The sequence below is a fragment of the Gracilinanus agilis genome, chromosome 5 (assembly GCF_016433145.1).
Source record: "Gracilinanus agilis isolate LMUSP501 chromosome 5, AgileGrace, whole genome shotgun sequence".
NCBI lineage: Eukaryota > Metazoa > Chordata > Mammalia > Didelphimorphia > Didelphidae > Gracilinanus > Gracilinanus agilis.
This window is the reverse complement of record NC_058134.1, coordinates 85,637,605-85,655,147: the sequence shown is the minus strand read 5'-3', so window position 1 is coordinate 85,655,147 and position 17,543 is coordinate 85,637,605.

Here is a 17,543-nt window from a genome sequence, read left to right as displayed (position 1 = left end):
TTCTGGCATTTTGTGAAATATATAGCAATAGAGATCTTTAGGGGCTACCTAGTCCAGCCCTCTCTTTACCAAAGATGAAGGAACAGAAGTAGGAAGGTAATGTGCCTTGCCCAACAGAGGACATGCATCAAAGGTAGGTGTTGAATGCAGGTCCAATTGAATCTCTTGGCAGCAGAGCACATTGCCTGTTCTTGATGGAGCCAAGATGGGTTTTTGTGATTGCTGTTGCATTTTGAAGATGTTGACAAAAGCTCTTTCATTCACTGACAGTAGTTTATCAGTTACACCCACCAATTCCATCCAGAGAATGTAGTTTTCTTGGGTGGGCCTTGGACTTAAACTATTCAGGGGCAGCAAGATGTTCTTACTATCTCTGTATTTATCTTGGATATCAGTTCTCAATTGCCTTTTTTTGTTTTGCCTTTTTTAAATCCTAGGACCATTTCTCTTTGCAGAATAAAAAGAATAAAAAGTGTCTGAATTTTCTTCATCTTTAGTTATCATCATGCCCTGCACTCCAAGTAGCACTCTTTATTCTCCTCCTCTACTGTAGCTTTATAAGAAGCAAAGGAACAAACAAATCCTAGCTTTCTTGACTAGCCTAAAGTCATTCTGAGTTTCAGTGCTTCTGGTACTTTTCTCAAGACTATGTCATTACATATTCTCCATTACTGATTCTTGCTTCCATCTTCAGTATTTGTCTTCCTTAAATCTAAATTGTTCAGTGAATTCCCTCTACATTCACATCATTCTTTTTAATCAGTTTCCCTCTCAAAATTATTTCTTTGTGTTTTCATAATTTCATTATATAGGGCAATCTCTTTTGTGGGCTGATTTCCTTAGAGATAGTCATCTTTTGGGTCCTAACTATTTTTTCTGTGCACATTTTACATTTTTTCCCCTTAAATCCTAACTTTTCTCTTCCATAACAAAAAAATCATAAAGGAATAGACACCATAATTTATGTTATTTCCACCTTCAGCATCAGTTTATACTTGTTGGTAAGAATCAGATACAGCATAGAATTTTCCTTTGTTGGTTCCTCCTTTTGAAGGATGATATCATTAAAGTAAGCCAGTAAGTTATTAGCACCCTGTTTTTAGCAAAAATGAAAAAAAAAATGAACTCCTGAAGCTGTCTAGATAATTGAAGTCTCCCATCATGCCTACTGATTTCTCTACCAGGCTTCTGTACCCTGAAGTTTTCTATTTCTTCTTTCCAAGTAGTTCGGTTAATTGGCAACATCACTCATTTCTTTCCCCACATGCCATCTACCTTACTGCCCTACCCTTCTCAGATTTTTCTTTCATGGTACTCTAATCTACTTTTTCCTTCTTTCCTTTAATTTTAATATCCTTCTAAGGCCATATTCTACACATTAGTCTCATCCCACCAAATCTCAATGAAACCTCATTGTTCTTGTTGAAGGTCTTATTGAAGATTTTCAGATGTACTCCCTCCTTGACCAGGAATCTGTCGTTACTATGTTTTAAGCCATGGTCCAGAAATCCATATCACTATCAAGCATAGTCCCCTGTTTCTTTCCAATATCTATCCTCTTCTCAAACCCTTTTCTTTGATGAAATGCAATCAAATCAGCACTTTTGCTCCTACAGTCTTTGGTTTTTTTTCCCAAGAAAGCAATATTTTGCAGTTTTCTTGATTTTTTTCTAGCAGTATCATTTGTTCTCACATGAATGACCAGAACATTATCAGCTGGAACGGGACAAATTGACATTCTCTGTACATCCTTGAAATACACCCTAGAAAGATGGGATACTTCCCTGTTGTTATTAACATGTCAACAAATAGCTCCCTTAAGACTCCAATAAAGAGTCCCTAGTCCCCACTATTCTGCTCTTTCCCTGGTCCTTATTGGGTGATGTCATATGATAACATCATCGCATCCATGTCATCTTTTCATTCCTTGTCAGTGACTACTTTCTCTTCTGATCATTCAACTCCTTTCTCTTTTAGAACTCATTTTTCCCTTTAGATTCAGGTTTTCAGTGGTCCTTTTCGTTTTCTTTGGTGTAACATCTTGCCAATTCCAACCTACACATACCAGGATTGTCCTCTGTCTCTTCTGACATTTTTCTTGTTAGCTTCCTTACTGAATCCTTCATTACAACTCTTTACGTAATACTTTCTTGTTACCTGATGACTAGAAAGTAGAAAGGCATTCTTTAAGGCAAGATGAGGCCATTAGTCAACACCAAGGAAGATAAGTTCCCCACACTTGTTCTCAAGGCACTTGGGATAAAAAGGAAATCTTACAGATACTCCTCTATGTTAATTAATATTAACTTACATTTATGTAACACTTAATATTTATGTGGGGGGGAGATTCTTAGAATATACTTATGAGTGCAGGGGTACAATCATTGTCACCATTTTATGAATGAAAAAAATTGAAATTCAGAAGTGAAGTGATTTTTTCCCCCTTGTTCTTAAGTAGGGGCAGTGGTTAGAGCATCAGATCTGGAGTCAGATATTACCCAGATACTAGCTTTGTCACTCTGGATGAGTCACTTAGCCTCTGTCTGCCTTAGTTTCCTTATATGCAAAATGGGATTAATAGCACCTAAGTCCCAGAGTTGTGGAAATCAAATAAGATAATTGTAAAGAGCTTAGTATATATAGCACAAATTAAGTGCTATGTAAATGTTATGTACTGAGATGTAACAGGTTGTACAGAGAATGTAACGAACCCAAGGTTCCTGGTTCCATGACCAGGATGCTTCCCATTGTACTAGGTACACTATATCTCTGTTTCAAGGGTAGAATGAAGCTCAGAGATCACCCAATTCAACCTCATTCTACTGAAGAGAAAATTGAGGCTGATTGAACTCATCCAGGGTTTCACAGACAGTATCAGAGGTGGGATGTAAAGCCCAGGTCCCCCAGCTCCGGAGTCATCATTCTTTCTACAGAGCCACACTCAGCATTAGTCTGAGTTTCTAGTTTTGATCCACGTTTATAGAGCAATCAATCAGCATGTACCAAGCAATCCACTAGGCATTATGGAAAAAGGGCACAACAGAAAGAAAAGACAAAGACTTCGTACTCAATTAACTTTAGTTGCACTGTGGAAACTGAAGTTCAAGAATTTTCACTTTTAGGTACAGAAACAACAGAACCACTAGCTACAGAGGGAACTGGAGCCTAAAGAGCTCACGGAATGAAGTTAATCAAGAGAAAATCATGTGGGTGGAACAGTTATAACATTCATAAAACATGATTTTCACAGAGCTTTTACTTATACATAAAAGCAGTTCAAAGCCTAAGAAGTTTGATGCCAGCCATATAGATAAAATAAAAGTAAGAATTTGATCAAGCAGCAGGAAGGACAGAGGTAGAAAGCTATGCCCCACGGCAGCCCCACTTCCCATTTTCCCTTCCTTTTCATTGAAAACCTATAAATCTTGGTGAGTCATCATTGGAAAAAGCCAGGGAGTCTGAGATTATAAAGCTCTAATGGAGTTTGTAGCAGACTTTTCCTTTAGCATCTTATAATAGGATATGAGGGCACAGGATCTCCATGAGGAATTGAATGAGAGTTGTATGGAATTTGTAACCCTAAATCAGAGTTTTCTGTCCCATCCAGGCATAGATTAAATGCCTATACTACTTAGCTGATGGGTTGTATTTTGTTCCAAATAAGCTTGGTCTCTGGAGAGGCCTCTAGAAGATAAAATTCCCATAACTAAGACTGGAGGTATTGCCAAATCACCTTTCTCCTCAGCAAGAAGAGAGCAGTTAAGGGTTTTCCCTAGAGTAATAATAAGCTTAGGAAAGACCTGCCTTTCTCACTAAAAGAGCTAAAGGTTAAGCTTCTGGGCTCTAAACTAAAGGAGAAAGAGTAGAATCCACTCCTCATCCACTGAAGACTCCAGGAAAAGGTAGCAAAACTCTATAATTATGTGGCCAATTGAATAATGCTTGCAGTGACCCCAAAACCAGCAGAGCCCCATCTGCGGACTCCATGCCATGGAAGACCAGAGGGAAACAAGCCCAGGAAGAACAGAATGGTAGCAACAACGGAACATATGACAGCCCTGCAGTGCTGGAGGCATGAATTGTTTCTACACACATCTACCCTGACCACATCTCTCTGCCAAAGGAGTTCCCCTGTTCTCGAGCAACACTTCTCTTCTCAGTTAAGATGTAGGCATTTGCAGGAGAGCGTGCCCCAGGTTTGTGAGAGAGTGTTCTATGGTCACACTTCTTAGTGTATTGTTTCATATAATACTTTTTCTTTAATCTAAATTTATCCCCTTGAATACCGAAATAGGTTTGGGAGCTTTGGCATTTGAGTGGATGCAGATACACCAACAAGCACCTTGAACCTTTTCTGGGAATCTCTTATTTTATTTGATCTTCTCAACAATCCTGTAAAGTACTGAAGCCAAGTGCTGATATTCCTGTTTTATAGATCAGAATACAGGCTAAAGAGGTTAAGCAATTTTCCCACAGCAAGGAAGTGATGAAACTAGGAAGAAAGGCTAAGGGAACCTTCTTATTCATCTCCAGCCCTTTGCAAACCACCCACTTGTTTCCATAAAGCCCTATAAATGAGTAGTCCAGCAAATAAGATCCAACAGTAATGGTCTCTTTACTGCAGCACCAGTGTTTGGGGTGGAACAATCTAATTCATCTCACTTTTCCAGTTAAGATGACTTTGTGAAGGATTCCATATCACAGCAAAGATCTGAAAAATCTACCAACAAAAACAACAAAGAAAACCACAAAACAAAATAGACTAACCAATAACAACAACAGACATAAGCATCTTCATTAAGTCCAGAACTTTGAGAAAAAGAAAAAGATCAGCAAGAGCCATTAGTGACTAGGAAGGGGATTGCATTGTAGGAGCCAGTAAATAGAGTTGAAACCTATAACTTTAGGAAGAGAAGCTGCACTAGGTAAAAAATAAATGTTATTTATATATATATATACACATAAATTTTTAAATGGTATGAAATAGAGATTTACAATTGAATGTATAATTTTTGTTTTACTCTATATGAGAAATATATATATGAAAATTATCTTTTTGTTGTATAAATTTGAAATAAAAGGTTTAAATAAAACAAAAATATGTATACCCATCCAACACAGTTCTAAATGGAATATAAAACAAAATCCAACACTATATTGCTTAAAGGAAATATACTTCAAACCTAAAAATTCACATTGTATTAAATAGAAAGGGTAGAAGTAGAATTTATTATACTTCAGATGAATACAAAAATCAGAGGTATCATTTGTGATTTCAGACAACTCAAATGTTTAAAATAAATGAGCGGGCATTATACTTTAAGGACACATAAATAATGAAAAAATAGTAATATTAAAAAATACGTACTAAATGCCAGCATCTTAACATTTTGGGAAAAAGCTCTTTAAATTAGTTTTTAACCTAAGTGAATAATAGGAAGGAACAGATAGCAAAACTCGTAAGAGCTGAAGATCAGTGAATCATTTTCAGAGCTAGACAAATTAAATAAAAGGTTAAACAAGAAATATATGAACGATCTAAGTTATTAGTAGAATCAAGGTCAGCTAGCTTCACTTTCCACTATCAGTCAACAGACATTGTTGTACAGACAAAACGTCTTAGAGAAGCTGAGATAAGCATTGCTTAATGGGCGATGCATGAAAGGTAGAAGTGGTATTTGACCTGGTTTTAAGCATGGGTAACATTTTTTTAGGTAGATATGGTAAGACAGGCATTCCAAGTGTGAGAGAGAATTTGAGCAAAGACACAGAGGTAGGTCCATGGTGTTTCTGGGAGATGGCAACCAAGGTAGTTTGGCTTGAGTGTGTGGTTTACATAGAAGCAGGTCTATATGAAGTGATTTTTATATTAATGAGGTCACAGAAATGATTTGGGGATACACCAAAATGTGAAGAGAGAAGGCTTGCTTTTAGCTAGGGTCCCATCATTCCCAAATGGGCAATATCCTTCAAATACCCCAATGCTATTTATGGATTGGTACAAGGAAATATGGGAGATGAATCTAGAAAGGTAGATTATAAAAGTCCTTGACTACCATGCTAAGAACTTGGGAGACAGTGTTGGTAGAAATTTATGCTTTAGCTTGGACATCACTGTCTGAAGCCTACTTTACCTAAAATGTATTATGTACTTTTTTCTTTTTTTTCTTGTTTACACCTGGTTTATTCTTTGATTTAATCGATTAACTTAATGCAGAGTGCAGGTAAGCTTCACTCATACATAAATGAGGAAACTGAGTCTAGAAAAAAAAGACTTTCTTTTTACCCCCCAAAGGACACATAGTGACACAGTCTAGGCTTGAGTTTAGGTCTTTTGGCTCTCATTCAGTACTCTGCATAGTATGCTATTAGGTTAGGTCACCCAGGAAAAATCTTTCCTGGGCCAGGAAAAGATGGATAGTTAGATGTTGATGTTGATGTTGATGATGATGATGATGATGATGATGATGATGATGTAGATGTGGATGATGATATAGATGAGGTTGATAATGATGTTGATGTTGGTGATGTTGACAATGATAATTGAATTTGGAGTTTGTTATGAGCAATAAGGGGGCTAACGATGCTAGTGATGGTTGCTCAAGGAGAGAGAGACCTGAGCACATCTAGATGTGAGTATGGGATTTGTTTCCACACCAGCTGGGCTAAGCCTCCTTTAAGACTCAAGATTCTTTGCTAAACCACGAGCCTCAGAAGCCAATCCAGGTAGGCAGTTGGTAGGAGTATCCAGGAAGTAGAATGTAGGCTCCTGAAACCTTAGGTTGAGATGAAGGATTACCAGTGGCTTGGAAATGACTATAGCCAGTTAGAGATGTTATCCGGATTTGACTGCTTGAAACTAGTTACTGTTACTAAGGTAAGAAGTTGGCTTTCAAAGATTATTTAGGCTTTAGGATCAAACTGGGTTTATTTGTTATCAAGCTGATGGTAGGCAAGAGGGAGAAGGAAAGTGGGTGAAGGTACCCTAAATGATCTTGCCTAAGTATTTAAGACTAAATTAAATATTGAAACACAAGTTGTTCCTAAGGTGCAGAGTATGGGAAGACCTTGGAGTCTCTCCCCAACTCTGTTGTTGAGCCCAGAGGCTGTCAGGCCCCTGGAAGTTAGCTGTTCACTCTTGCTTGATTTAAAGGTTGTTGGCTATGCCAATAAGGTATTGATTTGGCTAGCAATGAAGGTGTATAAGAGGGGAAACTAGATATTTAAGGTATGGTCGCCACAAGTCTGATTAACTTGATTCCAAATGAATAGACCCAAGTCAGGATAGCTTTCATGGAAGTTTATTTACAATTAGGAAGGTTGAAGGAAGGGAAATAGAGAGAAACTTTGGCCCAGACCAGAGGTCCCAACCGGATGAGAATTTAGAGGCCCCAGCAAAGGAGCACAGAAGTTAACTAAACAAGGCTACTAGCCACATGGCCTTTTATAAATAGAGAGGCAAGAGAGGCCTCCTTGAGGCTAGAGCCTCCAGAAACGCCAAGGGAGGAGAAAGGAAATCAGCCTAACTTACCCACGTGACAATTCAGAGGGGAGCTGCCTGAGGTCTCAGCAGAGATCCTTCAACACCAAGTTCAAAGCGCCAACTGCCTCCACAGGAAGTTACCATCATATTTAAAAGAGAGCATCTTTTGTCACTTCCTGCATCCACCTCTAATTCAAGTAGACAAATGGCAGCCTCAACACTGTTTTGGACTGCCCAAAGGGCAGTCCCTTGTTCTTGATTTGTTACTTATTGTCACTTGTGGGTAACTAATCTCCCCTCCATACTAAGTTAGGTGAGGTGACATTATTTCTGATGGCTAGAGTCTAACAATGAATGAGGATGGGCTAATTCCATTTACACAGGTGGTCCCTACTTGCCTGCCTAATCCAACTCCCAAACCTCTCAGGGCCCAGTTTGGCACCACCTCCTCCATAACCCAAGGAGATAAGAGAAAGAAGTGACATCCCAGGGGTTTGTGGACCTTAATTTATACCCCGTCCTTAACTGTCACCTTGACACATGCCCTTGGGGTGCTTTGCCAGGTTCTGTGTTCCAAAGTGGTAAACTGCTATTTTGTACCTACAGAAAATGGCTGCCCATTTCTGCATGTCACAAGTTGGAGGTTTTCCTTCCATTTGAACCTTTCTAACCCTTCCCACTATAATGTTTAAAATTTTCCTGGAGAGTGTCTCCAACCTCTTTCACCCTTCCATTGTACTGGCCTTCGCCCTCTCATGACCCATGAACTTCTTTCTGAATTATAAAATTACCCCCATTTAATTTCTTTTCCCATTTCTCTTATCCTCTTTTTTTCACCCCTAGTTTATATGTATATATATATAGAGAGAGATACAGATGTAGATATAGATATATTTTGACATTTCATCCTATATAGTTTGTCACTGTTCTCTCTAAGCATACTTCTTCTAGCTACCCTGATGATAATAACAATTTTTAAAAGTTACCAATATCATCTTTTTTTATAGGAATACAAATCATTTGAACTTATTATATCCCTTAAAAATTTTTTCCCCTTTCTTAATTATCTTTTAGTGATTCTCTTGAGTTTTATGTTTGGGCATCAAATTTTCTGTTTAAGTCAGGTCTTTTCTTTATGAATGCTTGGAAGTCTTTTATTTTATTAAATGACCATACTTTCCCCTGCAAGAATATAGTCAATTTTCACATGTAAAACCCAGTGGAATTGCGCATTGGCTATGAGAGGGGGTGGAAGGAGGGGAGGGAAAGAACGTGATTCTTATAACCATGTAAAAATATTCCAAATTAATTAGTTAAATAAAACTTTCCAAATTAAAAAAATTAAAATTAAAAATTAAAATAAATTTTAAAAATAATATAGTCAATTTTGCTGGGTAGTTGATTCTTGGTGGTAGACCCAGTTCCCTTGCTTTCCAGAATATCATATTCCATGCATTCCAGTCCTTCAGTGTGGATGCAGTTAGGTCCTATGTTATCCTAACTGTGGCTAAAGGGAACTGGGCTTCCCACCCTGTTATCAAGGTATTCTGTCAAGGTTGAAGCCTTTGCCCTGGGATCCCAGTCAGCCAGATTCTTACAATGGCTCTCAGCAAAGTCAATGGGGTAAGGGTGTTGGAGATTGAGCTTCCCTGCCCTTGAAAGGCTTCTTATCTGCCCTATTGATAGACTAGATTAAGCCAGGGTAGAGCTAGTCTGCAGAGCTGGATGTGCCCTGAGGTCAAAACCTGGAGAAGCTGAGGCCCAAGATGGAGAGTGGTGGCTGGGACTAGGCTGCCCTCCCTTCTGAGCCTCTCCTCCAGCTGCCTCCCTGTCAGCTGTTGTCAGAGCCCTGAGTCTGGCACAGATGTGGCAGCAAGGCATTCCCTCCAGGCTGGAGCCCTCACCCCAAGATTCTAGCTTACTCTGCCCCATAATGTACTCATGTTCAACAGCAATGGTAAGGAGAGAGATATACTCAAACATTTTCAACAGCAATCATCATAAGACAAAATAAGCTTCAAAGTTAAAGGAGTTGACTCCACAGAGAGGCAAAGGGGATGCTGTTGGTGCTGAGAAAAGATCTGACACAAAGACTGGGCTCCTCTGTAAATAAACACATCTACACCTCAAATGAACTACAGCCTTTGGGTGCCTTTAGCTAGGGTTTTCCTTGCTTTCATTTTACAAATAAAAAGGTTTCTTGCTCTGGGCTCAACCTCAGCTCATCTGTGAGACTATGCTGAGAGGCAGCATGATGTCATGGAAAGATCAATGTGTTTTGAGTCAAAAGACTTTGGTTCAAAACTGCATTTTGCTTACTAGCTGTCTGATCTTGGGCAAGCTGCTTCACTTCTCTCAGCTTCTGTTTCTTCTATAAAACGATGAAAATAATGCTCAGAATACCAATGGGATGATTCAGGAACATTATGTATAGGGAGCAATGTGTGTCCTATAAGGTACTGTAGAAGTCACTGTCTATAACATGATAGTAGAGGGTGGGATAGGGAAGCAGTACTGACTATCCTCCCCTGGTCCTCACAAATAATGAGCTCTAGCTGTTGGCCAAGCATTCCCAGAGACTGGCTAAGTGTCCTCCATCTTTTCTTTGCTGAATAGCCAGGCAGGCATAAGGAAATGAAGATGTAACCAGCCTGCCCTAAATCAAGTATTTGAAAGTCAACTGGATTTGGGCATACTAGCCTCCAAGAAAATAATGAGTTAAGGTCCAGGAAGTGAATATTCACTCCCTAAGATATCAGCATCTTGTTGTCTAATCTTCATGCATTTTCTCTTTGTGTGAATGTATGTTTTAGACTCACTAAAAATTGGTTCACCCATTCATTCAATTTAGCATCTTGGCTATTGATGTTCCATATTCACTCAGAATATCTGACTTTGCCTTGACTTTTTGAAATAACTGCTCTCCTGTTTTGAGTACTTTGCTGCTGTTGAGAATTTATAAATTTATATATAATTTTAATATATAATAAAACATATAATTATAATATATATTATAAATCCTCAGGGATTTCTTTAATTATTAGTACATGCTGGTCGTGTTTCATACCTGCAGGAGGATGAAGCCTTTGCTTCTTGCAGCTACTAGATGGCAGTCTAAAAGGCTTGAGTGAAGCCAGTCTTTTGAGTTGAAGGATGGCTGGTAGAGAACAATTCCCACTAGCTTTCAGGTCTCTCTTTGGGTCACCACATGTGTTTCTGTACAATTTACCAAAGAAGGCTTGATCTGATAGGAAACAACACTTTTCCTCCTTGTTTCATTGGTGTCCTTTTTAAGCCGTCCTTAATGCTTTAAGTGAAGCAAGACAACACCAGTAACCTCCTGGACTAAAAATAGTTAACCAGACTCAATTAAATTTCAAAGAATCCATTCATTGATTCTGACACTGCCTGTCGGACTATTTTGAAAAGCATCCACACTGATGATAAACATTTTTTTCAAATCAAATAAATAAATAAAATAAAATATATTTTTAGTTCATTAAATAAAGTTTTTAATATTAGTTTTTTAAAATTTTGAGTTCCCAGTTTTCTCCTGCCCCCACATCCCTTCCCCATTCCTTGAAAAGGTAAGCAATATGATATCAATTATACGTGTGAAGTCATACAAAACATTTCCATTGTCAGGACCCCAAAATTTATCCCTTGCATTAGCCTCTCCTTTTTCAAAGTCATCATGTCCCCGAGGGCCAGAGCTAGCAGCTCTAGGTCCAAACTTAGCTGCCAAGCATAAATCCAGATGTGCTATAAGTCTGACATAACAACAGTCTTTTGCATGCATACATTCAGGGTGAACTCTTGCTATCAATCTGTTACTGTCAAAACTGTGGACCAGAACCAGGAGCCAGCTCAGACCCACCATGTCAGCTCTGAGTAATGGAAAACATGTGAGAGATCTACATCCCAGCCAACATGGCTCTGTCATGAATAGACTATTAATCACCAAACAAATCTGTCTTCCTTTTTTGATGCTGGACAAACTGTCTTGTCACTAAGCAAATTTTCCCTTCTTTGACTTGTCACAACTCTATGGATCAAGACTGTACATTGGCATTTGGGGTTAGACTTGGGGAAGAGTCTTTCCCCACCATGCCATGACTTGTGCTTACCCTTCAACAGAATAAAACTTTAAAGTACTTGATGAGTACTTCAGGTAATTCTTGGGTTCCATTTCAGTGAGTTATTAACCATGGTCAGAAAGCATTTCTTGTATGCTAAGGCAATAGGCTAAGCCCCAAAAAAGTTTTTAAAAAAGAGTTAAAAATACACTCCCCTCTCTCAAGGATGATACATTCTAATAGGGGAGACAGCATGGAAATAACTAAATATACAGAAGATAAATGGAGAATCGATGTAGAATAATATAAAGAGAAAGCAGGCAGGGCGGGGTGGAGGGAATAGAAAAGGCTTCTTCTAGAGGTCAGGATTTTAGCTTGTCTTTAAGGTAGCCAAGGAAGGTTAGAGGCAGAAGCACGGCGGGAAAATATTCTAGGTATTGTCCAGAAATAGCCAGGGGTCCTTTGTGGAGGACAATCTTACAGAGGGAAGTTAGGGAAATAGAGTATTGTGCAAGGAATAGCAAGTAAGCCAGTGTAACTGGAATGAGTGGAGGGAAGCCTGGGAAGAATGGGAAGGGATCAGTTTATAACATTAACTTGATCTCTTTGTTGAAAAAAGGGGATTTCCACAACAATATGAAAAAAATGTTCCAAACCACTAATTAGATAAACAAAAATTAAAACAATACTTATTGATCCATCAGACTGGCAAAGATGACAAAAAAGAAAAAAGTTAAATGTCAGATGTGAGAAGATAGGCACGCTGACAAATTATTCTTGAATGTTCTATTAATTGTTCTATGAATGACTACAACCAAGAAAGTTACTAAACAGTGCGTGTTCATTAACTCAGGTATACCACAACTAGACTAATAGCAATAAAATAAAATAAATATAAAGAGATCCTATATCTACAAAAACATTTATAGTAGTTCTCTTCATGGTGGCAAAATTTTTAAAAGTGAAGGCATAACCATCAAATTAGAAATTGTTCAACAAATTGTGGCAAATTAACATGATGGAATGTTGTTATACTGTAAGAAATGAAGGGAAAGAATATTTTAAAGAACTCTGGAAAGAAATTCAAATTGATGAAAAGTAAAGAATGTAGAACCAGAAGAATATTTTATACTATAATAATCAATATTAAAAAATAAACAACTTTGAAGACTTGAAATTGATGAAGAATGAAATGAGCAGAATAAGTAAAACAATTTATATAATAACAACAATATAAAACCAAATGACTTTCAAATCCTTAAAAATTATGATCAATACTATTTATTATTCCAGAAGACCTCTTTAGAAAAAGACAATTGACTTAGGGTGCAAAATGAGACGTTTTTGAATACAATGACAGAATTTGTTTTGTTTGACTATGAATATTTATTACAAGGAATTTATTTTTCTTTTCTCTTTATTAATGGGTGGATAAAAGTAAAAGAAAAATAAATTTTTCTGTTGACTAGAAATGTTAAAAAATAATAATAGCTATTATACATAGCTCTCAAAGGTTTGCAAAATATTTTACAAATTATAAATTAATCTCATTTTATCCTCTCAATACTCTTGACAAGTAGTAACTATTATTATTTCCATTTTAGAGATGGGAGAAATGAGGCAGAGATTTTTTTAAGTGACTTGCCCAGGATCTCATAGCTAAAAGGTGTCTGAGACCAAATTTGAATTCTAGTCATAGGTCTTGGGTTCAAATGCCACATATGATGCCTTCAACACAAATGGTCTTGGGCAAATCATTTCATGTTCCTTAGCCTCAATTTTCTCACCTGCAAAATAGGAGAGTTGCATTGGAAAAAGGAAGAAGAAGAAAGAGAAAAAAAGAAGAGGAAAAGAAGAAAGAAGAGGAGAAGGAAGGGAAGAAGGAAAGAGAGAAGGGGGAAGGAGAAGAGGAGGAAGAAAAGTGTCAGAGGTGCAAGAGAAGAAAAATCTAGCATTTTAGAACAAAAGTTTATTCTCAAAAGGCATTAGGTTACAAAAGCAGTCCTATATCCGGGAATTTGATCTTTTTGATGTTCCTCTCTCAAAAGGTCCTGTAATTATCCTGAAGGTGAAATATGACTCCTGAAGGAAAGACTTACTGATAATCACCACAATCACCTTATCATAATACATATTACAGAGGAACTAGAAAAGGAGGAAATACTGGTTTACATTTTATAGAAGGAGCTTCAGAAGGATGCTTTTATAACTTGCTTGAGGTTTCTTGGTAAAAATGGAGGGAACTAGAAGGCAGAGAATCTCTCTCCCTCTAAAAGCTCAGCTGACACTCCCCACAGGGTCAAAAAGAAGATAGGAAGGGATGAAAATTACTTTTTCATTCAGCATTTGCCCCTCTGACATTAATATACTGTTGACGGAACTGCAGACCGATCCAATGTTTTGAAGAGCAATCTGGAATTGTGCCACCAAAATTGTGTAACTACTTTACTTTTGAGTATTTGCTGATACAATTCCTCTGCCCATCTAACCTTTCCTTTAGGATTCAGGTTAGTTTTTACCTTACTCTAGGAAGCCATTTCTGATTTTTTTTCAGTCCAAAGTAATTTCTCCATCTTCTGAACTCCTTTATAACTAGTTTGTTCTACTGAAATAAGATCATTACAAAATAAAATATACTATGTATAAGTTAGGTAATGCTAGGTACTATGAGGAAGTCAAGAGAAGAGAAGGCAAGAACAATTTTCATTTTTACAGCACATATCATTTAATCCTTGTATTTGTCATTCATTCAATAAATATTGATTATTATATGCAATTCACTGTTTTCTTTCCATATCTTATATCCAGAACTATTATCTCCTCTAACTTTGACATCCATATTAGCTAGCCTAGCTAATCAATTAATGAGCATTAATTAGGTGCCCATTATGTACTATGGTCTATGCTAGGTCCTGGGAATACACATACAAAACTGAAACAATCCCTGCCCTCAGAGAGCCTACATTGCATCAGAGAACTTAGACATATGTTTATATAAAATAGATACTTGGTGATGTGAGTTTGGGGGTAGGGATAGGATAGTAGATAAGAAGCGCCAGATAGGTCCCTGGGAGATTAGGTGACCTGCTGGTCTTTACACAACAGCATGTTTAAGTCAGGTCTTGAATCCATGTTTTTTTTTTAACTCCCTAAGACAATGGATTTCTTTCACAAAACAGTACAGGGGGAGAATAAAACAAAAAATCATCTCATAGAAGGGACTAGACTCAAGATCCTCTAATGCCCCCTCCAGATCTAAGTCTATGATCCCATGATTCTCTTTGGGGGATTTTATAGCACATCATAGTCTGGTTCCAAACTATTTTTCTTTTTTCAGTTACATGTAGAAACAATACTGTAATGATTAAATATACTGTAATGATTAAAACTCTCTGGAACTTGTATATAAATTTATAGCTATTTATTAGTGAAAATCAGAGAGAGAGAGAGAGAGACAGATTGAGAGAGACAGAGAGAGACAGAGACAGAGAGAGAGAGAGAGAGAGATTACCAGACTATCCTAACTAAAAAGCCTCAAAGTGGTGCCACACTTCCTTGGCTCCAATTCCCAGCCATGGCTCAAGCCCAAGCAGAGCTGGCTCTCAGAGGCTTGTAAGCACACTCTGGCCAAGACTGGCCAGTGAGATAAGGCCAGTGCTAGCTAAGCTTAAATTCTCCAGAGAAGGGAAGAGTCCCCCACAAAAGAAAGCCAGGGCTTCCTCTCCATCCACTCATATAGCCCATTTTCACCACTCCTCCTGAGGCTCTCTGATTGGACAAGTTTAACTTCAGTTGGAGTCCCCAGTCCTGAATTCCAAACATGTCACCCATGAGGACTTCCAAATGTCAGGACTTTAGGTAGCCACAGGAGCATTTTAATAACATGACTTGATGGCATCCTGCCTGATGAGGTGAATTGAGTAGAATAATACCTTTTCTTATTAATATTATACCTTTTATTATTAATATTAATTATTAGTAATAATTATATAATAATAAATATTAATAATACTAAATTCATACACTACCTTTCTCCCCCTCCCTGAGGCAGTAAATGGTTTGATATGGGTTTTAACCAAATATTGATGTACTATATAATTACATATTGCTCATGTCATGATAGAAGACATATATCACTTATTCTATCACATATATCACATATTCTATCACAATAGAAATCTCATTAGAAGATGGCATGCTTTGATTTACACTCAGACTCCAATAGTTCCTTCTTTGGCTGTGTAGAGCATTTTCTTCATGAGTTCCTGGTGTTTATCTTGACATTTCCTTGAATGATTATGGTTTAGTCCTTCACAGTTGATCATCATATAATATTTCTGTTACTGTATATATTGTTCTCCTGGTTCTGCTCACTTAACTTTGAATCAGTTCATAAAAGTCTTTCTAGGTTTTCCTGAATTTGTCTTGTTCATTGTTCCTTACAGCACAGTCGTATTCTATTATGACCATATACCACAACTTGTTCATCCATTCCCCAAGTGATGGATAATCCTTCAGTTTCTAAGTCTTTGCCACTATAAAAAGAGCTACTAAAATATTTTGGTACAGGGAGGTCTTTTTCCTTTATCTCTGATCTCTTTGGAATACAGACCCAGTAGTGGTATTGCCAGGGCAAAGGGAATGCATGGTGTTGTGGTCATGCACTCCAATATTTCCCATTTTCCTTTCTGGCATTTTAGCCAATGTTATGGGTGTGAGATAACATCTTAGAGTTGTTTTAATTTGCATTTCTCTAATCAGTAGTGATTTAGAGCTTTTTTTATATGACTATAGTTTTATTATCTTCTTCTAAGAATTGCCTGTTCATATCCTTTGACCATTTCTTGATTGGGGAATGTTTTGCATTCTTATAAATTTGACTCAATTCTCTGTGAAATTTAAGAAATGAGGCTTTTGTCAAAGATAGTTGTTATAAATTTTTTCATATTTCTTATTTCCCTTTTAATATTTGTTTTATTTATGTAAAATTTTTAAATTTAATGTAATCAAAATTTTTCATAATGTTCTCTATGTCTTATTTAGTTATAAATTCTTCCTTTATTCATCAATCTGACAGATAAACTTTCCATGTTCCTCTAATTTATTTATGGTGTCATTCTTTATTTCTAGATGAAGTTTACATTTTAAATTTATCTTGGTGTATGGTATGAGCTATTGATCCATACCTAATTTCTGCACTACTGCTTTTCAATTTTCCCAAAAGTTTTTGTCCACTAGTGGGTTATTTCTCCAAAAGCTTGGCTCTTTGAGTTTATTGAATGTTTATTGAATTGCTATGAATATTTACCATGTGTTAATTACTAATCCTTTCCACTGATCCACCACTCTATTTCTTAGCCAGTAGCAGATTATTTTTGTGGTGACCGCTTTATAGTATAGTTTGATATTTGGTAGAGCCAGGTCTCATTCTTTCATATTTTTTTCATTAGTCCCTTTGATATTCTTGGCCTTTTGTTTTTCAAAATAAATTTTGTTGTTATTTTTTCTGGTACTAGAAAATAATTTTTGGGTAGTTTGATTGGTGTGGCACTGAATAGGTAAATTAATTTATATAGGTTTGTCATTTTTACTCTATTACAGTGATTCCCAAAGTGGGTGCTACCGCCCCCTGGTGGGTGCTGCAGCAATCCAGGGAAGCAGTGATGGCCATACTTTTTTTGTATTACATTCTATTCTGAGTTCAATAAATAGTTTCATAATTTCCAGGGGACGCTAAGTGATATTTTTTCTGGAAAGGGCACGGAAGGCCAAAAAAGTCAAACCTAAACAAATGGGAAAACATCAATTGTTCATGGATAGACTGAGCTAATAGATCAGTGGTTCCCAAACTTTTTTGGCCTTCCGTGCCCTTTCCAGTTCTGTGGCTTTGTTGCCTCTGGCAGAATTGTGGGCTAATCCAAGATCTGTGGGTTCTCATAGATGCTGTGCTATCTGGGCTGCTCTTTCCTTTTACCCTAGTGAGA